Consider the following 23,930-nt stretch of genomic DNA (forward strand, 5'->3'; position numbering starts at 1 on the left):
AAGCATTCTGAAAAAATAGAATATAAATGATCTTGTTATATTGCTGCCATCAAGAATTATGCATTTCCCATATTATTTCTCCTGTGTAGAACTATAAATCTATGACTGAATACCCAAGTATGTTTTATTATTTATATTAATATTTTATTATTTATATTAATATTTAAAAACAAGACCTATTTCCCAATGGATAAATACTAAAAGATATAAACAAACAGTTTCCAAAACAATATTGCAAACATTTAACAAATACATGAAAGTGGGAAGGAGCCAAAATAGTGGAATTTGAAAGCAGTGTGGTAAGCTCTCAACAACAATTCCTCCAAACACATCTAGAAGATGCACCTGACCAAATCCTGATAAGGAAATCTAGAAAAAGTCAAAATTAATCATTTCTCTAGTCCAAATTGACATAGGGAGTTAGATTAGGAGGTCTAAGAATATTAGGGAGAGAGTCAGGACATCATGGGAGGAGCTGTCTAGTGCCTTTGAAGAATCTACTGATAACCTCCAAAAAGAAACTCTGTAATGAAATGATTTGGAAGAAGCTGTATACTAGGACAAGAAGAGTTTAGAGATCCATACCAAAACCACCCCATATTTGTACCAGAACTCCACAATGAGGACAAGTGCCTCATTGTTCTGGGTCACCTTGTTCTGGCAGTTCTGGATCACAAATTCCGGTGGACTAAGAAGCATACCTATGCAAAAGAGGCAGGGTTCTGATTGAACCTCTGTGGTTTACTGAAAAAGAATGGGGTTCAGAAACCAGTAGCATTTAGATCAGCCAATAGTGGAATAAGAGCAAGAATCCCAAGTTAAAAGGGAACCCAAAATTCTGCCACTCTGAAACAAAAAATATTTCGATTTGACTGAAAGGAGTGGCATAAAGCCAGCAGTATACCTTTGAACAAACTTAAATCCAAGTCAGAAAGTTGCCCAAAAATACGCCTCAGTCAGCAGGGGAAAGGGGGACAGCAAACAAATTTGAAATGTATTAGACCAATTTGGGAGCATTGAAAGTTGCCTATCCCATGAATAGGCAATTTTCACACTATGATATCAAAACCATCAATAAGCACATTAAAAAGTGTTCTCAATCCCTCCTGATTAGAGAAATGCAAATTAAAACAACTCTGAGGTACCACCTCATACCTAGCAGACTGGCCAATATGGCAGCAAAAGAAAGTGATAAATGTTGGAGGGGAATAGGGAAAATTGGGACACTATACACTGCTGATGGAGTTGTAAATTGGTCCAACCATTATGGAGGACAATTTGAAACTATGCCCAAAGGGCATTAAAAGAATGCCTACCCTTTGACTCAGCCATATCACTGCTGGGTTTGTACCTCAAAGAGATAATAAGGGGGGAAAGACTTGGGCAAAAATGTTTAATGCTGCTCTCTTTGTGGTAGCAAAAAACTGGAAAATGAGAGGGTGTCCATCGATTGGGGAATGGCTGAACAAATTGTGGTATATGTTGATGATGTATTAATATTGTGCTAAAAGGAATAATGAACTGGAGGAATTCCATGTGAACTGGAACAACATCCAGAAATTGATGCAGAGCAAAAGGAGCAGAACCAAGAGAACATTATACACAGAGACTGATACATTATGACACAATTGATGAAATAGACTTTTCTACTAGCAGCAATGAAATGACCCAGGACAATTCAGAGGAACTTGTGAGAAAGAACGTTATCCTCATCTAGAGAAAGAATGTGGGAGAAGAAATGCATTAGAAAAATATGTGATTGATCTTGTAATGTGATAGGGATATAATTGGGGTTTTTATAAAGGATCATGTTGCTGCACATATGAATAACATGGAAATAGGTTTTGAAAAATGATACATATATAACCCAGTGGAACTTTTTGTAGGATTTGGGAGGGGAGAGTGAAGAACAGGGGTGAGGGAGGGAATCAGGAATCATGTAATGATGGAAAAAATGAAAGGAAAGAAAGAGAGACAGACAGACAGAGAGACAGAGAAAGAAAGAAAGAAAGAAAGAAAGAAAGAAAGAAAGAAAGAAAGAAAGAAAGAAAGAAAGAAAGAAAGAAAGAAAGAAAGAAAGAAAGAAAGAAAGAAAGAAAGAAAGAAAGAAAGAAAGAAAGAAAGAAAGAAAGAAAGAAAGAAAAGAAAGAAAGAAAGAAAGAAAGAAGGAAGGAAGGAAGGAAGGAAGGAAGGAAGGAAGGAAGGAAGGAAGGAAGGAAGGAAGGAAGGAAGGAAGGAAGGAAGGAAGGAAGGAAGGAAGGAAGGAAGGAAGGAAGGAAGGAAGGAAGGAAGGAAGGAAGGAAGGAAGGAAGGAAGGAAGGAAGGAAGGAAGCTGCCTGTCCCTTACAACAAAGAATAACTTATGCACAAAAATTGAGCATAATGCTGCAGGTAGGGGAGAAGGGAGAAAATAAACTTTTAATTAAACAGAGGACTTACAAACATTCCTAATGAATATCAGAGCTGCAAAGAATCATTGAAAATCAAATAAAAGAATGAAGAGAAACATAAATAAGTAAACATCAAAGAACAAACCTAAAGGACTAAACAAAGATAAACTGCTTATATTCAAATATGGAGAGATCATGCATGTGTCCTCTTTAAGCCATCATTAGAGTTCACAAAGGAAATCCAATTAGACAACTTGTTCTCTTATAACTTTAATGCCTTGTTGATCTTGAGAAAATAATGAAAAGAGTGGAGAGAAACACACACTTCAAGGCAAGAGAGAATGGGGAAGGAAAGGAAGGTTAGGGAAAATCATCTTGAATCATCAAGATATACAAGTAGACATCTTACACTCACAAGAAAGAAAGAGTGAGAGGATTAGCATTTGAATCTCAGCTGAATTGTGCAAAAGAATACACATACGATGGTTACAGACATACATTTCAATAAACAGGAAAATAGGAAGGAATGAAAGAAGGGGTAGGAAATTAGAATGAGTACTGATAAAAGGAGGGAACAAACTATCAGCATTCAAACATATTCATAATCCTTTTAAGATGGCAAAGTATGGGAATCTTAGAGGGTGCTCTTAATTTGAGAAATGAATGAACAAGTTATGCTACATAAATGCAACAATATTATTATGCTCAACTCTTATGAGCATGTAAGTCATATGGTCATACCAATAAGAATTCCAAAGGCCCATTTAAGAAACAGTCTATCCACATCCTTATAGAATGAGGCAAAAAAAAAAAACACACATCTTTTGACATGGCCAATTTGTAAATTGTTTTGATTGATTATAAATGTTTGTGATGGGTTTTATTCTTTTTGTGTTCTCAACTGGAATGGGAGCAGAGAATGGAAAGAAGGTAGATCTTGACTAAAACAAACAATTTTTTAAAAAATAATTAAATATCAAGCATATGAGTTTACTTCAAAATGTTAATGGTAATAAAAACAGAACAACCATAAGGCCTGTCTTCACACCAAACAGATTAACAATGATGTCAAAAAATGAGCATATTTGAAAAAAAATGAGCATATTCAGTGTTGGAGGGATTGATGGGAAAGTAGTCATAGTAATAGACTGTTGATGGAGCTGTGAATTTGCCCAGTCTAGAAAACCATTTGAAAATATGCTGAGCAAGTGAATAAAATGTCCAAAAAATTTAATTCGAGTCCCATTTTGCCCATTGATTGGAGATGATAAGAAAAATAATAACAAAACCCTGTATAATGAAATAAAAATGATTATGCCTGGCCAGTAGAATAGAAGAGAACAAGCACTCTATTACCTTCTTTACAGAAGAAGGGAGAGGTACAGAATGCAGAGTATACCATTGGACTCATTAACACATTCAGTAGTTTTGCTATTTCTTTTTCTGTTTGTTTGATTTAAAGTAATGGCTCACTGAATACATGAGAGAAAATTTTGTTTGAAAAATATGATAAAAAGTAAAAAATATTTTAATTTTTTAAATCTATACTATAAAATAGGTTTCCTCCCTCTGTGGAAAGATTACCAGCATGAGAGAAACACTCTTACACACCATAGCAAAGAGTGCTCAGATCTAAAACCATTATTGAGTATTAGAAAAATTGTTTCTCATTCATATACCAAAACTGTATTAGAACAATTAACATTTTCTATTAGAAGGTAATCAGTCTTTAGAATTTGATCTCACAAATAAAACTTAGACTAAGAAATTGAGGAAAACTGTAGTCAAATAAAGAAAGCCAAGATTATGGTGCCAGAGATCCTGAGCTGCTGTCCTGAATCAACGGCTAACCAGTGATGTAGGCTTAGGAAAATCATTTCTTTGGGCCCCATTTTTATTCATTTTAAAACTATGGGGAGGAGGCTTGAAGGTCCAATCTCATTCCATTAGGAAATATGTAAAAAGTGTTAACCAAGCCAATTGCTTCAGATCACAAGTGATTTTCAGGTCATGCTGTCTCCTAAGCATTGGGAATGAGAAGATTTAACTGTACTCACAAGGTGTTACATCATCACTGATGTTCTCATTATTAATGAACTCACAGAATCTATTCAAGTAGTAACTTGAAAGAGAAAAGGATGTGTCACATCTGTTTCTGCAAAGTAATGGCATGGAAAATAGTAATGGATTTGGAATCAATAATATCCAAGTCAGAGTCCATCCAGTCTCTGCCAGGTATTTTCTGTATATTTTAGATAAACTACAAGTGGTTGAGTCTGAATCTCAGTTTCCCATATAGTTACATGTAAACAGAGATTATAAAATGAGCTTTTAAGAGTTTTTATGAGACTTCAATGAGCTAATCCCTGTACATACATTTAATACATAATAAAGTGCTATATAAATAGAAGTAATGACAACCACTGCCTTTAGTTTATCTTGACTAAAGGCTGTTTTCATAAGAACCTTTACAAGTAATATTGTTTTCATTAATAATGAAAAATAACTAGTATTCATAAACAGTTTTAAGATTTGCAAAGTGCTTTTAATCCTCACAATAATCCTATATGATAGGTGCTATTATTATCCCCATTTTACAAATTAGGAAACTGAGGCATATGGAGGTTAAATGATTTGCCTAGGATAGTCTGTTCAGCACGATTTGAACTAGGATCTTCCTGCTTACTAGTCCCGCTAGGTACTGGGCCAAATTCTGTTTGAAAAAGAGACATTTGGGGCTGTATTACTCTGTCTTCCAAAGATTAACAAGAGAAACCCAAACATTGGTCACCAAAAACAGCCATATGTTTAATAGCCATCTCTCACTTCTCCCATACAATCCTAGTCAACATAAACAAGTAATTAGAGTGACCAAAAATATTGGATGTACCTCCTTAAATAGTGATTTGATACTAGCAATGATCTGACCCAAACTGCTCAAATTAGGTCTGACCTACTCCTGATCATATAATTTCAGAAAGTTCTATTTCCAAAGACAGAAGCTTATACATAAGAGAGAGCATTTACCTCTAGGTCTGGGAAATATCATCCTTCTTAACTCAGAAGAATATTACTTGACTTCCAGCTGCTCTGATATTCTGAATCATAAAAGATAGTGACCAGGATAATATGGTTGAATACATTTGATGGTTATTTTTATCGTTACATTCAAAAGTAGAGTGATTATATAAAAAGTTTAAGATGCAGTGGCAGAGGAAGATGTCTGAAAAGTTCACATGCTTGTGGTCATCAGTTTTCTCTCTTCATTCACTGTAAGTCAATAAAATAAAGAAATATCAAAGTGGAAGAGTCTGCATATCAAGAATACCTCTACCTAAGCTTTCAACAGTGATAGTGATCCCTCTCTTTTAACACAGGAAAAATAAAACTGTCAAGTCCCATTCACTTCAATGTTTTCCTGCATTCCAGGTTCTAGATCCATTCTCTAGTGCATCAGCTGGAGTAGCCAGTCACAAGGCAATTTAAAATCCTTGTTGATTAAAGGATAGATTCTAATCCCAGAAGCAATTTAAAGTTTTTGGAAAGTGAAATGTGGTGAAAAGTTTCTGAAACTAAACTTTCTGATGCTTCGGGGACAATATCCCACAGACCCAATTAGAGTGAAATTTTACTGCTAAGTTCTAATTGAATCATAACTCATACAAGAAAAAAATAATTGCCTGTTGGTGTTAGAAAGTAGAAGTGTTAGGCACTGACATTAGGTCCAGAGACAAAAGGAGCACAATATTGACATTGAGGATGCTTCCACTTGAGATCAACATAGAAAGGAAAAAGAGGGAAAAAAAAATACCAGCGAAGACATCATGCATGGGTGTCCATATTTCCTCTAGCCCTCTTTTCTCCTGTATCATCTCTTTCTAAGGTGTAACCAAAAACTCTCCTATTTGGTAAGGAAACTCTCATGATACAGTCAGGAAAAGGAGTAAATTTGGTATTAGAAGTCAGATGAACTTGGATCCTGTCCTATTGGAATTTCTGTGTGCTCATGATTTGGGCTTCAGTTTTCTTGTTTATGAGAAATAGGAGTAAGGCAATCATAAACTCTAAAATCTGTTTAATTTCTATTTCTATATGCTCTGATCCTAAAACCACCATTTTCCAGATAACTTATTCTCATGATCTCTCTATCACTGAAACCCAGATTTCTCTTGAAGATAACACAACTCACAGTACCCTCTCCAAGCCTAGCTTACGTACTCTGAGCCATAAGGTAAAGAGGAGGATTAGGAATGATTCCTCCCCATTCTCTTTGTTCCCCAGTGCCATTTTAGGCACTCAAAATGTCACCATCACCTAGCTATCTAGAACCCTTTAAGGTTCTCTCCATCTTGTCGAGGTCCCTTTTGTCACCATCTGTTTCAAACTACATCACTCTCCATCCTCCGCAATAAGTACAATGTAAGGTTCATAGTATCTTTTATATCTAAACTACGACTTTCCAGCAGTCTCCAGTCTACCACAACCATGTTCAGAAGTTCTCATGTCATAGACCACCCCATATACCTCAACCCCACCCATCTTCTTGTTTTTGTTTGAACAAGTACTGCTTATCACCCAGGCTATTTAATTCATGGAAAGTCATTATTTTTTGACTCATATATCTACAAATAAGTGTGACTTGTACAAAGGAAAATAATGAAAGCATGATGGAGAAAGACCAAAAGACTTGTATTCAAGAGATATGCGTTTAAACTAAGGCTCACTCTTTTTCTAAGTGATTATGGAATAAATCATTGACTTATCTCAGTCATAAAATGGAGATAATATAGTCAGTAACTATCGTGGGGCTACTGTGATAAATCAGATGAGAAATTGATATGAAATCACTTTGAAACTATATTAATACATGTAATAATGTATTAGTACATTACATGTAGTAATACATATAAGTGATTATTTTTTGAAATTTTTGGAAATTTATTGAAATAAGACCCAGGAGCCTCTTTTCTATTGAATAACTATACCATATTTTTTAGGCTACACTACCTTTACTTTAGCCACACAACCTTTATTTCATCTCTCTGGGCCTCAATTGTTCCATTTGCAATCTTGTAATATATAACTCACAAGATCATAGAGAAGAATGCTTTAAAGTCCACATGAACATGCTATCATAAATATTGTCATTATCTATAATATTATCAGTGTTAATTGTTTTTCCATGAGTATTTATTGCTTGTCTCTTGAATTAGACAATAAAGGTGAGAGCAAGAACCATTTTTTCTACCTTATTTCTATCCCCAGAAGTCAGCACATTATTACATATACAATAGATTTGCTACACATGTGTTGATGATGTCTTATAAAAAATTTGCATAGAAGAAAATTTTTATTTCATAGCAAAAATATTCCTAGTGTATTTAGAGGTAAGTCTAATGCCAGTACTCTATTAGGTTAAGTTCAATGTTGGAACAAAATGAGATACTCACATGTTCTTGAGCAATTAACAAAAGGAGGATTTCCTTGCCCCAATATAAGGATGGAAACAAGCATATATTAAGCACTTACTATATGCCAATAACTATACTAAACCTTTTACAAAAACTATCTCATTTGAACCTCACAATAATCCTGTTAGGCAGGGGATATTTTTATCCCATTTTGACATGTAAAGAAATAGAAGCAGCCAGAGGTGAAGGGATTTCCTAAGGTCATAAACCTCATATTTGAAGCAAGATTTGAACTGAGGGCTTCCTGTCCTCAGGCCCAGAACTCTATCCACCGGCCCACCTAGTCACATAGTAAACAAAGATAGTGCAACCAGGATACAGTGGCACTTATTTTGCTGGACACGACCCTCTTTGTCTCTATATGGAAATTGTTTGGTCAGTAAGTCAGGGTAGGGTGAGTTCCTCTGGTCTTCAGAAATCCCCCAAGTCAGAGGATTCCAACTCTATATGGACAGGTGTTGTTTTTTTTTTTTTTGTGACAGGAAACTACATCAAGGGAGGCAGGGACCAATCAAGTTCCAGAACATTTTCTCTATTGAGGAAAATGAACTCTATGTCAGAAGCAAATGGAGAACCCCTGATCCTATCAGAAAGTGAAAGTGTCTGTAGCAGGATACAAAATAACCTACATAAGTTATCAGAATTTCTATATATCTCCAACACATCTCAGCAACAAGAATTAGAAAGAGAAATTCCATTCAAATCACCCTAAAAAATATAAATACTTAGGAATCTATTTGCTGGACAAACACAGGAACTATATGAACACAACTACAAAACACTCTCACACAACTAAATCTAGACTTGAGCAATTGGAAAAACATTAACTTCTCATGGATAGGACAAGCCAATATAATAAAATGACCATCCTACCCAAACTTATTTATCTATTTAGTGCCATACCCATTGAACTTCCAAAAAAATTTTACTGATTTAGAAAAAAACATAACAAAGTTCATTTGGAAGAACAAAGGATCAAGGATATCCAGGGAAATAATGAAAAAAAAATACAAAGGAAGAGGGCCTTGTAGTCCCAGATCTCAAACTATATTATAAAGCAGCAGTCAATCAAAACAATATGATACTGGCTAAGAGACAGAAAGAGAGAAAGAAAGAGAGAAAGAGAGAAAGAGAGAAAGAGAGAGAAAGAAAGAGAGAAAGAGAGAAAGAAGAGAAAGAGAGAAAGAGAGAAAGAGACGAAAGAGAGAAAGAGAGAAAGAGAGAAAGAGAGAGAAAGAGAGAAAGAGAGAAAGAGGAGAAAGAGAGAAAGAGAGAGAAGAGAGACAGAGAGAAAGAGAGAAAGAAAGAAAGAAAGAAAGAAAGAAAGAAAGAAAGAAAAGAAAGAAAGAAAGAAAAGAAAGAAAGAAAGGAAGGAAGGAAGGAAGGAAGGAAGGAAGGAAGGAGAAGGAAGGAAGGAAGGAAGGAAGGAAGGAAGGAAGGAAGGAAGGAAGGAAAGAAGGAAGGAAGGAAGGAAGGAAGCGAAGAAAGAGAAAATGTCTGTGAGTGTAAATTATTCATCCTGGCCCTCAGCATTGTTTCTCTTGATGTTTGCATATGGTAAAGATAAACACGTTTTTGGGACTGTGTGATATGGTTTCACATGTAAACAAGCTGACACAGACTCAGTGTATTTAGGTACATCTGAAAATAGTAAGTCTACTTTGCATCAGCAGCTCTGATTGATTTTTCACTCCATGAACATCATGCCCCTGCACCAAGTATCTTCTGCTATTCCTAGTCTTTTTAAGGGTTTTTTTCCCATGTTATTTTCTCAATTTAGGTTATAATCTCTTCTTCTGGGAGCTATCAAACCCATAATGTTTGACAAGATCACAGGTGGAAATCAGGGATTGCAAAGTGGACCCCCAGGAGGATGGAAATATCCACTAAGCCCCGCTCTGTGTGACTTCTCTCACTAACATCCCTTATTATTGGAATTGTTCCCAGGAGAAAATAGATGAAAGCAACCTGCTTGCAGGGTTAATACAGATGTCCCACTCTATCCCCCCAGAAAAACACCAGGAGATCCTACTTACAAATTAAACCTAAGAATTCTTATTTACCCACTTAGATAGGACCCTCTTTTCTAGCATAAAAACTTCTGCAAATCTGTGCTCAGAATTCCCCACCCCCATGTACAGGCTAAGAACAAGAACCACTGAGGTAAAATAAAGCCAAGCCTGAACAAAGATGAAGCAGCAACTTGTGACACCTGTGCTACAGATTGAACCTTTCAGCTGTCTTCCCATCTTTATTCCCCACCAACGCTGCCACACCCAGTCAAGGATCTGCCCTCCTCCCCCCCTCAAGGGCAGAGACTATATTTTTTTATCTGTATCCTCAGAAATTAGCAAAATACCCTGACACCTGGTATGAACTGAATTAAGATTAAACATTAAATTGTTGTCCAGCTCAAATAAGAAAATGAACATAAAATATTTTGCAAAAACCCGAAGTTAGTAGTAGTAGTAGTAGTAGTAGTAGTAGTAGTAGCCTACAGCATTAGGCTTCCCATAAGAGGATAGTTTCATTTCTTGAGCCTCCTACTGCATTACTTCTCAGCAGAAAATCTATTTACATAGCCATGCACAGATGTGCTTTATAGATGTTAACAATCAGGCTCTCCAGGGGAAAAAAAAGTGTTGCACACACATGTTTAATTTAATCTGCATTATTAATACTTTCTAAAACCTGGACTATCAACAAAACAATAAATCAAGCCCTGAGTTATAACATTTGTTGGTTTCAAAAGTGTAAATTCTTACCCTGAAAATTTAACAACCAGCTCTTATTTGGAGAGCTGGCACCAGCATACCACTGGTACACTTCCACCACAGAACCAGAAACAGGTATTACTTATCAAACCCAGACAGCAAGTCTAGCTCATATGACTTAACACAAAGGGGGCAAGAGGAAGATTTGGAAAACTTGAACCCCGCTCTCCTTGCTCCTCTGTGGCACTTTCAGATCATCCATTCCCCATCATCACTCATCAATCTACTCTCCAGAGTCCTTCAAGGTTCTATCTTTTCCAGATTCTTTTGGATGCCATCTCTATGATTCCATGTCATTCTGCCTCATTCCCAGTAAGTACAACACATGATTTACAATATTCTTCTATTACAACCCTGCCTTCGGGCTCCTCAATATCCCCAACTCCTAGGACCCTTTTCTCCAGTCTATCTCACTCATATCCAAGAGATTTCATATTCCAAATTAAAATGGATCTCTGGGCCACATTTACTTAGAAAACTACAATTAACATTAGCCACATTATATTACCTCTATTGTGTTTAAAAAAGATATTTCCAGGTAATCCTAATCTGGTTCAGCCACTCTTCAGGAGTTTAGTTGTGGTGATCAAATGAGAAAATGGATGTAAAGGCACTTTGTAACTATCCTATATAAATGTGAGCTATTATTGTTTAAGGAAATGAACTTCTATAACCTTTCTTCTTTTGAACTCCTACACCGCTCATGTGGCCCTTACCCTACACTAACTTTACTTCAACTCTATAAGTCTCAGTAACTATATTCATAAAAGCTGATCATAATACTTTAAAAATGTAACTCAGGGTTCTAGGGATGAGTATCTTAGGGGACCATATAAAGTGTTATTATCATGACTATTATAAGCATCATTACCATTGTCATTATTGGGTTAGTTGTTTTTCTAGGTATGTTTGTTGTCTCAAACTATACAATAAACTTCTTGAAAATTAGAAATATTTTGTCAAATAGGTCTCACATTTATTATACAGGCAACCTATGATTGTCTTAAAAGAAACCTTTTATTTTATAACAACAATATTACAGTGTAATGGGGAAATGCTTAACACCAACATCCTATTAAGACAAGTTAGTCATATGAGTAGAGAAAAAATCACATGTAACAGATGTTATGAAGATTGAAAAAGTAGAATTGGGTGATTGGATATGTCGAGTGGGAGAAAGAGAGGATTCAAGATTAATATCAATATTAGCCTGAGAAACTAGAAGAATGATAGAAATAGAGTAGTTTGGAAAAGGAGTGGGTTTATGGGGGAAGATACTGAATTCTGCTTTGGATATGTTGAGTTTGAGATGTATCCAGAACACCCAATTTGAAATGTCTAATTAGTAATTAACAGTGAAAGATTTAAGTTCAGAGAAAAGCCTAGGACTGGATATATAGATCTAGAAACCATCAGCAGAGAGATGATAGTTAAAGCTATTGAAGATCAGGAACTATTTGTTCATAAGGACCAGGCTAAGTAGGGCTTTAGGCATGGATTAAAGAGCGACAAGATTAAATGACCATTAGGTGTCTGGGACCTATGATAAGCTCACTAAGAGAGTCATGTATGCTTATCTGCTTTGGTGGCCCAATCATGACTGAGTAAGTGATACAAGGCCATTAGTCTGGATTATGTTCTGAATGATTCAAGATGGTTTCTTAAATAATATGAATCGGCAATAGTAGATTTCCATTTTTAAGTGGTACCTAAAAGATTATGGTCATACAGATCTCTCAAGTGTTAGTGCCCTTCTCTTCATGAAAAGAAACTTCAGTTCAAGGCCCAAATTTCTAACCCTTCCACTTCAATATGCCACATTAGCTGTAGTCTACCAATGGTTCTACTTGTCATGAAAAAGTCCAGGCAATCCAACTTTTGCAGCCTTAGATTTGCTTCATTGAACCTTGTGGAGATGAGGGGGGTCCTAGCAAGTTTTCCTATTGAACTGAACTAACTACAAACTAACATATAAACTGAGACCTTTGAGGGACATGAAAAACAACAAAAATATGATTTATATTCATCCTGGGCTGTAGATATGGGTTTTTCTGATGATCTGGGATCTGAAAAGGACAGAATTAGATAATTAAGGATTCTCTATTTTGAAATCAGAACCCCCAAAGGAATTGTATTAATGATATATGCCACCTGTAGTTAGTTGTGGGACTCATTAAGGACCAGTAAAGGACTCATTCACCCTCTGCTGAATATAATATAATTTTAATGGTTTCTGGAACAGTAGAGACTCAGGATTATCTATCATCAATCTGAACATGAGGAAGATGATGCTATGATGTTGTGCAAGAAGGACCATATGATTTTTTTATGGGTCCTTCTATCAAAAATGTTCCTGGTGACAATATATTTCCCCTTGAAGGTCTGTATGGTATGATACCATGTAGTCCTCAAGCTACATATGCTCAGCAAATTGATTGTAATGATTCTTTTCCTCCAAAACAGGGCAAGCGGTTTGCCCTTATAACACTTTACATATAATCTTCAGTATATGGGATTGAAATGAGTTCAGTCTGCTACTACAGTAGCCACCATCAAGACCTTTAATAGAGTGAATGAATGACTGAGTGAGTGAGTGATCAAAGTGTGTTTAAGTGAGTGAAAAAGCATTTTACTATCCTTAGACTAACTTCATAATTTTGAGTCCCTGGCTGCCATAGAAAATGTCCTTAGTTGACCTTTCTAAATGTTCCAGAATGTGGTACTATCTTGCTAATGGAAATTTTAAGGAGGGAGATTTTGGTGAACTTGGAATGAAGAAATGTGAAAAAATGGATGGTATGAGTCCCAATATCTTCTCAAGGACTGAATCAGGTTGCTTCCAAAAGACCTATAACCTCTTAGCTATTTTAATTAATTCTCTTAAAATCATATTGCATTATATCAATTTTGAGTTTTAATCATTTTCACTTAAGCAGGGTTATTTCTTGTTTGTTTTGGGGGTTTTTTTTAGGTATTGTACATCATGATTTGCAATCACAATTACTGGGGAAAGAGGTTTGCTGGCTTAGTAGCTCTCCGTGGTGCTTGAGTTCCACTAGGGTGAATAAATTGTGTGCCTATAACATGGAGACTCAGAGAAACAGGGGAACCAAGGAAGAATTCACAGTCAGAAATAAATAATATCCCCATGAATCTTAATGAATATAACATCTTCAGGTCTTTAAATGAAATGTAGATTTTTTTCATATTAAGTCCTTCCTCTTCCCTTAATTCATTATAAAAAGGAGATAATCTTGGAAAAGTACAGACTAGGAAATACAGGCCAGAGAAGTCCTACCAGCTTAGACAAGTTAAAGGTTCAATACCAGAAAGTTTTCTCAGAGAACATATGTTGTTGTTGTTGTTTTGTTGGGGTTTTTTGGAAGATAAGAATTTTTTTTTAATTTGGTCATTTTCAAGCATTATTCCTTGGTTACAAAAATCATATTCTATTCCTCCCTCCCCTCCCCCTGCCCTTCCCATAGCCAACATGCAATTCCACTGGGTATTACATGTGTCTTTGATCAGAACATATTTCCATGCTACTGGTGTTTGCTATAACAGTCGTCCTGTGACTGCTACATAAGGAATTCCTTGGTGGGTTGTAGCCTGAGAAGGAGCAAGGAATCTGAGGATTATGGGTGATCAATCGAGAGACAGACATAAGTTAAATTTTTGTAAGGAAAGGCGCTTAGTTCCTGGTTTTCCTTTGAAAGCAAATTAAAGGAAAAACCTGATGATAGAGAGAACACGTGGAATTGAGTATTGAGATAGAGAACAGGTGGTGACTGAGTGCTGCTAGGAAAAGAGCCTTCACTCCTGGTGAGACATATGGCAAGAGAATAAGGCAGCAGGGAAACAAAAGAACAAAAGAAGAAGATCTTTAGAGACCAGAGTAGGGCTCCAGAGAAGGAGCAATCCAAAGAGCCAAAGCCAGAGTCAGAGAGAGGGAGGAGCTGTGCCCTTCCTGTCTTTTATTATGGTGATGATTGGGAGGTATGTAATGCATATGTAACAATGGATAGTGGATTGACATTGGTTTAAGTGCTAATGACGTACATGATAGAGGCATGAGTGAATCCAGCCTGTGCTTTGCAAATGAGCTGACTTAGAACAAAGGCCGCATGGCCCGCTTAGGAATCATACATTGGAATGCTACATTTGCACTAGGATGTTCATTTGGAGTCTACATCCCCAATCATCTCCCCTCAACCTATGTAATCAAGCAGTTGTTTTTCTTCTGTGTTTCTACTCCCACAGTGTTTCCTCTGAATGTGGATAGTGGTTTTTCTCATAGATCCCTTCAAGTTGTTGGGATCACTGCATTATCACTAATGGAGAAGTCCATTACATTCGATTGTTCCACAGTATATCAGTCTCTGTGTACAATGTTCTCCTAGTTCTGCTCCTTTCGCTCTGACTCCCAGCTTAATGCCTTTTCCACTGTACCAAACTGACTTTTAGAAAATGTTCCTACATAGGCCACTGACAATAGAAATGAAACAAGCCATTGATTATCATTCCCTAGCATAATTATAGCTAACAAGAAAAAGCCTGGTCAATTTCCCTACCAGAGCAAGGCTACCTTCTTTTCCCTACCTTTTCCCTCCATTTTTTCCTTCAACATCCTATAATACCATACAGACCCTTTGATCAGATCAGACTTAGGTCTGTATTCCAAAGAGATAATTTAAAAAAGGAGGAAAGAACCTAGTTGTACAAAAATATTTGTAGCAGCTCTTTTTGTAGTGGCATAGAATTGGAAACTGTGGGGATATCCATTAATTGGAGCATATGGCTGAACAGATTTTGTTATAGGTTGGTACTGGAATACTCTTGTGCTATAGGAAATGATAAGCAAAATTAATTCAGAAAAAAAAGCAAGAAAGATCTTCAGGAACTGGTGCAGACTGAAATAAGTAGAAATAGGAGAACATTGTACAAGAACATTGTACACAGTAAAAGCAATATTGTACAATAATCAACTGTGAAAATTTGCCTACTCTTAGCAATGCAATGATCAGGAACAATTCTGAAAGACTTATGATGGGGAATGCTATCCACCTCCAGAAAAGAACTGTTAGAGTTGGATGGATAGAGATTGAAGCATGTTATCTTTCACATAAGTGTATTTATGGTTTTATTTGGGGGTTTTCATTATGTATGGGTGTCCTCTTACAACAATGACCAATATGGAAGCATGTTTTGCATGATAATAAAATTAAAATTAAAAAAATTTATTGGTGCTTTTATCTTTCATATCTATCACTACCCATCAACCTAGAACTCCCATCACAATCTCCCCTAATTTGGAGGTCTTGATTCTGTATGAGTTTGCTCTTACAACAATGACCAATATAGAAGTGTTTTGCATGACAATAAAAATTAAATTAATTAAATTATTTTATTTTTTAAAATAAAATAAATTAAAATGAGGAAATGCTAAATAAAGCTCAATAATAAAAAGAGAGCGTAAGGACTGTATCATATTTATCTTTCTCTCTCCAGCACCAAGCAATATGCATTACATGTAATATGTTCTTCATCAATATTAAAAATGAATTAAGGATCAGGAAAAAGATATCAAGGAGTATGGGGAATGGGAAACAAAAATGGGCTTTCAGATTTGGTCATGATAAATACACTGGAGGTCTTATCAGAAATGCTTAATCTAAGTAGAAGCTGAACTTCTAATAGTCAAAGATGAAGTTGATAATAAAGAAATGGAAAGCTATCATGATCAGAATCATAGAACTCTACAATTCCAAAGGGCCTCAGTGTCCATCTAATCTAACTTAACAGGTTTGGTTTTTTTTTTTTAAGTATAAATTCACCAGAGTATATTCAATAAGTGGAACCTAATCTCTGTTCAAAAATCTGTAATGAGAGAGAACTCACTACTTTCAAGGCACTATTCCACTTTTGGATAGCTCTAATTGTTAAGAAGTCTTTTCTTCATTATTTCAAAGTTTGCCTCTGCTACTTCCACATATTGTTCCCGAGTCTTCTCTTTGGGGACAGATTCCCTTGGAAAATAAATTTAATTCTTCTTCCATATGTCAAACTTTTAAATACATGAATTTAAGATTGTTACCCAGTATAACATCCCCAGTTCCTTCTACTGATCCTTGTGTGACATATTCTAAAAACACATAATATCCAAAATGGTGGAAAGGAAGCATATTTGCTTTTAGTAAGTAAAAAACAAGAGGGACAAGCTGCCATGATATCTTCATTATAGTATGAATATGAAAGAGGAAAATACCTTGTCATGAGTGAGTACAAAATAAAATCATGAAATATCAATAAAAATCATGAAGTAAATCACAAAATAATGGTTTTTAGCTTAATGTTCCTCATTACTCAATATCTAAACTTTACATTCCTTCTAGGCTCAGGTCTAAAACTCTTCTATACTATTATAGAATATATTTCAGTACTTAATACTTACTGAATGTTAATCTGAACAATTTTATTGCTGGCCAATGGAGTAAAAATTAATCTAGTCCAACTTTTATACCAAAATATTTTAAAGAGATTATTTAAAGAGCCATGTTTTAACAGAAGTAAAATTTCAATGTCTTGACTTTAGTCAGGTATAATTTATAGTCATATGACATTTGATACTTTATAAGGTGTTTTGATTATTCTGCAAAGTCATTTCTTCAATTATCTGTTTCCTTTCTGTACAGTAAATATACATAGTTATTTAAAATAAAATTGCACAAAATGATAATAAAAGAATTATTTATTCCCTTTATCACCTTAGATTCTTATAGGTTACAGACAAGAAATGAGTGGAAGGAAATTAATAGAAATAAATGGAAGAAATGAATCAGACCATCTACTCATCTAGACATTCTCCTTGGACTTTCTGTCCATTAAAGGCTTGAGAAGATTGTCTGTACTAATTCTAGTATTATATTTGGTAAGACTACTGGGCAATGGTATCCTTATCCAAGCAGGTATTTATGACCCAGCCCAACCTGCATACACCCATGAACTTCTTCCTTAGTAACTTCTTCTTCCTGGACATTTGTCATACAATCTTTTGTGTCCCTCTAATACAAGACAGCTTCCACACCCTAAATAAAGCTATTAATTTGCTGTATAGTACAAATGTCTTTCCTTTGCCATGAGGACAATTAAATGTGACATATTGAATAGCGTGACATATTGAATAGCATGACATTTGACCAATATATGTACATATACAATACTTTAAAATATCCCATTATAAACAAAGCTACCTATTTGCCAATGGCAATGGGATCCTGACAGCTCCAGCATTAGGAATACCTGATTACAAAAAGGAGTTCCATTTGTATGTCCATTGTAATATTTTATTGGAAAAGATTAGTGGAATTGAAAAAACAGGGGATAATGGAAGTTTTGTAGCAGGGAATGGAGGAGTTGAAGGGAGAGAGGAAATATAGCTACCGGTGAAGAAAAGGAGAGAGATTCCCCCTGCTGAGAGGCTGTTTTGACCAAACGGGGTGTCTGAGAAATGAACCACGTGTTATCACCTGTGGGAATGTCATCTCACTGGATTGCTGCCAAAGTTGCCCCAGAGCAGGCTAAACATGGACCCTCCTGAGGGACAAGCCTTTCCCCCAACTTTGGTTGCCCAGCAATAAGGACCTTTTGTAATTGGATGACTTAACTGAGGTTCAGCTCCCTCTATGCCACAGAAAAGATAGTCCACTTATCTGACTGCGATATTCTAATAAGAGAAATTTTAATAACCAGTTCAGATTGGAGAGGGATCAGAGAAAAGGGAAGAGGGATGTCCCTAAATAAGTTGGAGTCTTTCTCAGCTTTGGAGCTAAGGCCAGGCCTCACAGGCTGATGGAGGGTTTCTCCCACTCCAGTCTACACTATATCTGTGCTAGCTTTGTCAATTACAAAATCTTAGCAGTAGACAGCAAGCAACAAGAACAGTTCTGACTTTCAGAGCTGATTGGGCCCATCTCTTCCACTGAAGCAAGTAGAGGCACCTCAATCCAGAGACTCGGAACCAAAAGCCCCTCCAACTTCCCACACCAGCAGGAAGTGCTAGACACATGACCCACTGCCACTCCCAGTTGCCCCTTCCCCCACCAACTGTCAGTCTTGACAATTTCTTTTCTATGGATATTCCCAGTGTTACTTGTTCCAACACAGTAGCAGAAAGTCCAGAACTTGTTCTTGTTTCCTTTACATACCATAAAGCTAAGGGCATTGCTTGTGGAATGTTAGCATAATATTTGGGACTGAATTTAAGGGCTGTTGCATTTTACAGTTCTATCCTCAATCCAGTCACACAAGGAATGGTGCGTTCCCTGAGAAGCATTGTTGCAGCTGCTCTCATGGTGAAGAAAGCATATGATATTGTACTGGGATGCAAGTTACATGTATATTCTGCACATCAAATTGAAAAACTAATACAATCACAGAATATGCATTCTTTCACAAATGCAAGAGTATCTCAGTATAGGGGGCAGCTGGGTAGCTCAGTGGAATGAGAACCAGGCCTAGAGACGGGAGGTCCTAGGTTCAAATCCGGCCTCAGACCTAGCTGTGTGACCCTGGGCAAGTCACTTGACCCCCATTGCCTAGCCCTTACCACTCTTCTGCCTTGGAGCCAATACACAGTATTGACTCCAAGACGGAAGGTAAGGGTTTAAAAAAAAAAAAGAGTATCTCAGTATAAAATCATTTTGTTAGGAAATTACAACATCACCATTCATAGGTGTGAACCGTTGAACCCAGCTACTCTGATTCCAGATTTTCCATTAGATGGAGAACCACTACATGATTGCAATCAAGTTGTGGAAATGATGTATAAACCTAGAGATCTTAATGACACACCTCTTAGTGATCCTGATATAGAGTTATACACTGATGGTTCCTCATACATTCATAGAGGACACAGGATCACGGGGGCTGCAGTAGTTAACAACAATAAAATGCTTTGGTATTCATCATTACCAAGTCATGTTAGTGCCCAGGTTGCCAAGTTAAAAGCTCTGCTCGAAGCCCTGGAATTGGCAAAAGGCAAAAGAGTGAACATTTTTGTAGATTACTCTTATCTTTTTACAACCATACATTCCTCCACGTTTATTTGGAAGAACAGAGGATACATAACATCAGCTGGGAAACCAATTGCATATGGCATACTAATAGCCCATCTTATAAAAGCTGTAGAACTTCCAAAAGATTTGGCTATAACCTAATGCAAGGCACATACTCATGGAAAAGACAGAATATCCCTGGGGAATGAAAGAGTGGACATTACAGAGAAATATGCCATGAGATTCAGTCCCTATCATGTGCTGAATTTCTCTCTGGTGGATAAGCATGATCTTACCGAAGCTTATCGTGGAGATGAAGTTCAATCATGGAAAGAGTAACTTGGTGCTAAATTAATCAAAGGCCATTTAGGTGGCTCATGGTGGGAAACTGATTCTTCCTAGAAAATTATATCAACATCTATGTACTGTAATCCATGCAAAAGGACATTATGGGGTGCAAGCCATTTTGGATACAGTACAACATTTCTGGACAGCACCAGGGATAACAACAAATGCCAATAGAACTGGTCAGGCATTTGACATATATAGAAAATTCAATCAAGGCCATTTCAAGAACATAGCATTGGGAGGCAGACCTCTAAACTATATGCCTTTCCAATGTCTACAAATAGACTACATAAACATGCCCAAAGACAAGGGATATAAGTATGCATTGGTTATTGTGGATAGGTTGACGAGATGGGTTGAAGTATTTCCAGCTAAGAAAAATGATACATCCACAGTAATGAGATCTTTACTAAAAGAAATAGTTCCTAGGTATGGCCTTCCCAATACCATAGACTCAGATAGGGGGACATTTCACTGCTCAAATTTTGCAAGAAATATACAAGAACCTGGGTATCAAATGCAGTTTCCATGATGCCTATAGACCACAGAGTTCAGGTCAAGTGGAAAGAATGAACAAAGAATTAAAAACATTAATAGGAAAACTCTGTTCAGAACCACACTTGAAACAGACATATGTTATTTCTCTTGCATTGTTTCAACTAAGAACAAGACCCAGAGGTGACTTGCATGTATCCCCATTCAAAATGTTATATGGTCAACCATTATGGCATGGTAGGACTGTAAAACCACCATATCTATCGATGCTTAAAGGGGAATGTGTACTTCATAAATACCTAGTTGAAATACAAAACAGGCTGGAAAAAAATTAAGAAAGCTAGGATTACTAGTACAAAGAACACCATTGGATTTCTCATTACATAAGATAAAACAAGGAGACAAAGAATATATCAAGAATTTTAATAGAAACTCACCTACAGAACCAAAATGGATAGGTTCCTTGAATGTTGTTATGACAACTCGATAAAGGTAGATGGCAAAGATCCATGTTTTCATGCTTCACATGTAAAACTACAGCAATGAAGAAGAAAATGCATAAGGAAAATCTGCAATATTGTCTACAGCCCTAGCAATATTTAACAACAGTCCCTATAAATGGAAAGCTATATATAAAAAGACAATAAGAACAAATAAGAAAGCATTGCATATAATAACAAAGACACAAGAGTACAAATTACAACAGAAATAAGCACTGCAGAAAAAGCAATAATGAAACAGCCTCATACATATATAAAGATTACAGCTCTGATGAAAATTGTCTCTGTCTACAACAACGATAAGGAAAGAAAGTTATTTAAATAAGAAGACACGATTCTGTAAAATACATTATATTGTGTATCATTCTATATACACCAACAAGAACACAGAAACCCATAGGTTAAAAGTAAATTCTATCTCAAGAAAACTTCAAAAGTCAAGAGAATCTCTCAATATGAACATCTTAAAGAAACAATTTACACAAAATACAACCCCTTGTGACATCAAACATCAAATAATATAAGATAGTATCATATTTCAAAATCATAATATACATCCTGAAAATTTTATACAGTATAACATGCTACAAACACCCATACATATGGAAAAGCATACTTCCACGCATGACGAATCAACTCATGAATCCTGACAGGCATGCATGAAGAATTCAAACTTACTCTCATGCACAAGAAGAAATCATGAATATTATATACACACATATAAAAGTTTACATGCATGCATGTTCCTGAATGTTAAAGAACATGGGACTTCAATCAAGGTAAGATAACAGATAACACATGTATGCTGCACAGATGAAAAACCCAAGACATGTATGTTTCTACAGTCAGCACCAAAGACTTGGAAAGTCTTTGAAATCTTGAACTGATGGTGATGATGTCATGTAAGAATGTGTCACAGTTTAACTTCACATATAGATACATATACACATATACAACTACACATAAGCACAACATGGAAAAGAGTATCACGTACTGGGTAAGTATACAAAACATTTTATAGTAACATACACAAAACTCATAGTGATATACTTGTGAGTTTCTGTGGAAAATTCAGACAAAGGGAATTTTTTTATCTGCATGATTTTGCACAGAAATCACATACAAAATTGTATTATAACTGTACATATATAAAATCTGCATAGAAAAAATATGTACATTTGTAAATACTAATAGAATTAACATGCTAACATTATTAGGTTAAGTTACTGACGTTCTAATGATTAACACATAGGGCAAAATTTAGGGAATTTGTTAAGAAGCCTAGATGACTTAGGGACAGATGTATAGCATAATTAATATAAGTTAAGTTTGTTCATAGAAACTTTTATTTAGAGCAAATTATAATCATTAGGGTATAAGAAAGTTAAATTGTCAAAAATATTGTTTGAATTATTGCATTGTTTACTATTATGTTCAAAACCATATTTCTGTATTGCATATCTATGAACTACACCTCTTTCCTTAATCCCAACCCTTAGGATAGAAATAGATAGTCAGAATAGTTAAAACAGATTAGGATTTTTTTTTTGGGGGGGGGGGTAGCGGAATATGTTAAAATAGAGTTCAGAATATAGGTAGTTAGAAATTCTTCATAGTGAAATAATAAGTGAGTATTGTTTACAGCAAAATTCCGGGTTGTAATTTTGCTTAAAAGGAAAAGGGGGGTTTGTGAGAAACTGATTACCACAACAGAGAGATTTGCAAAGAGATGCAAGGAACGGAAGCTTGGAAGTCTGTCAATCAAGGAGAGAAGGGAAGATTCCAGAGAAGAATTGATCAGAGAGACAGTTAAGAAAGCCAACATATGAAACTGCACTTCTGCTCTCTTGAACCGGGAGAGAGGAGCCAGCAGACCACTGCTCTGAATTCCTGAACAATAATTTAACCTTGGAGAAGTTTGGGGCATAGCTCTGAAGATCCTTTTCAAGTTATTAACAATTTCCCCTCAAAGACAAATCAACCATATTTCCTTATATTGAACTTAGATTAGGGAAATGTTAAATTCCCTCTGCCCTATCCCATTTCCCTAACTTTCTTCCTTTAAAATAAATCCCCTTTTGACAGTATTATATTGTGAAATTAATCTATTGAAAGGTTGCTGTTAACTTACCTTCTCTGAAGAACTGTTAAAATCAACAGAAAGACACAGGAAGTGGGTGAGGGGGTTGGAGTGAAAATCCCAGTTCTCCTTCTAACCTTATTTCCTAGTGTAACCGGTCTAGAATTTCCCTTACCATAAATACCATAGTAAAAGAGCCACTATTATAGTAGGAGTTGCACAGATATCTCTTACAATGCAATTCCCTTTTTGTGGGGACAATGTAGCCAGTGGGGATATCCAGTCCAATGTGATTAGCATAATGTTTGGAATTATGACTTTTCTAGTTGTTACAGATCTGTTTATTTTGTTACCTATATTTTCAACATTTATGCCATCTCGAGATTCCCTCCTCCGGAAGGAAAATAAAAAGTTCTCTCCATTTTTTCTGTGCCTAACGAAACTTTTGGAGGTGATAAACAAGAAGTAGCAGACAAACTCATCTCCTTGTTCTAAATCATGGTGATTCCTATGTTCAGTCTCTTAATCTACAGTCTGAGAAACCAGAATGTGAAGACAATGGTGAAGACTATGTTAAATCAAAAACTCTTTACTGAATGAATATCATATAATCCTTGTTTTATCAAAAAAGGCCATATATTTTTGCTGCATTTACATGATATGGAAATATGGATTCATGAGTGTGCTTCTTAAAAAAACTACTTCTGTGGTTAGAAATAAAGTCATTCTATTTAATTAAAGGTTCTTGGGAAATAAGCTTGTGTTTACAAATGTTGGTAATAAAAATTAAAAGAATAATTTTTAAATCATTTTATTTCA

The 23,930-nt window shown here is 35.8% G+C and overlaps 1 long non-coding RNA gene across 1 annotated transcript; it reads right to left on the bottom strand.

The window, feature by feature from the left end:
* Window positions 1–5,518: 5,518 nt before the first annotated feature.
* Window positions 5,519–23,793, bottom strand: LOC100010207 (uncharacterized). Its single transcript, XR_008913375.1, has 3 exons — window positions 23,163–23,793; window positions 20,969–21,065; window positions 5,519–5,660 (listed from the first exon to the last, which is right to left on the bottom strand). It is a non-coding gene; the product is annotated as an uncharacterized LOC100010207 (long non-coding RNA).
* Window positions 23,794–23,930: the final 137 nt, after the last annotated feature.

This window comes from Monodelphis domestica, chromosome 7, assembly GCF_027887165.1.
Source record: "Monodelphis domestica isolate mMonDom1 chromosome 7, mMonDom1.pri, whole genome shotgun sequence".
Taxonomy (NCBI): domain Eukaryota; kingdom Metazoa; phylum Chordata; class Mammalia; order Didelphimorphia; family Didelphidae; genus Monodelphis; species Monodelphis domestica.